Source organism: Aotus nancymaae, unplaced genomic scaffold (genome assembly GCF_030222135.1).
Source record: "Aotus nancymaae isolate 86718 unplaced genomic scaffold, 86718_ANA_hifiasm-v0.15.2.pri h1tg000029l, whole genome shotgun sequence".
NCBI lineage: Eukaryota > Metazoa > Chordata > Mammalia > Primates > Aotidae > Aotus > Aotus nancymaae.
Window position 1 is genome coordinate 31,076,217 of NW_026988442.1, and position 954 is coordinate 31,077,170.

Below are 954 nucleotides of genomic sequence, written 5' to 3' on the forward strand. Positions count from 1 at the left end.
CTCAAAAAAATTTTAAAAAATAAAAAAATAAAAAATTATATACAATGAAGCCAAGTAAATTTGGGCATTTGGCACATGATAAAAATTGCCTTTTAAAATGAGTAGGGGGTGGCTGGGTTCGGCGGCTCATGCCTGTAATCCCAGCACTTTGGGAGGCCGAGGCGGGCAGATCACTTGAGGTCAGGAGTTCAAGACCTAGCTTTTTTCTTTTATAAATAAAATTAATAAATTCATGTCATCCTTGCACAGGGGCCTTGCTAATCTTTTCTGTATCATTCCAATTTTTGTATATGTGCTACCAAAACAAGCATTGTCTTATTTTTATTTTTTAGACGGAAGTTTTTTGTTCTTATTGCCCAGGCTGGAGTGTAATGGTATGATCTCGGCTCAATGCAAACTCAGCCTCCCAGGTTCAAGCAATTCTCCTGCCTCAGCCTCCCAAGTAGCTGGGACTATAGGCGTGGGCCACCATGCCCAACTAGTTTTTGTATTTTAGTAGAGATGGGGTTTCACCATGTTGGCCAAGGTAGTCTCGATCTCTTGACCTTGTGATCCGCCCATCTCAGCCCCTCAAAGTGCTGGGATTACAGGCGTGAGCTTATTTTTTTAAAAAATAAAAATATAAAACCAGGGCCAGGCTCGGTGGCTCATGCTTGTAATCCCAGCACTTTGGGAGGCTCAGGCGGGTGGATCACGAGGTCAGGAGTTCCAGAAAAGCCGGTCCAATATGGTGAAACCCCATTTCTACTAAAATATACAAAAATTAGCTGGGAGTGGTGGCACATGCTTGTAATCCCACCTACTTGGGAGGCTGAGGCAGGAGAATTGCTTGAACCCGGGAGGCGGAGGTTTCAGTGAGCCGCGATCACGCCACTGCACCCCAGCCTGGGCGACAGAGGGAGACTCCATCTCAAAAGAAAAAAAAGAAAATACAAAACCACAACTTTTTTGATG

General features: G+C 44.1%; 1 pseudogene; it reads right to left on the bottom strand.

Moving 5' to 3' along the window:
• Positions 1 to 211: 211 nt before the first annotated feature.
• LOC135277071 (U6 spliceosomal RNA) lies at positions 212 to 311 on the bottom strand (annotated as a pseudogene).
• Between the last annotated feature and the right edge of the window lie 643 nt (positions 312 to 954).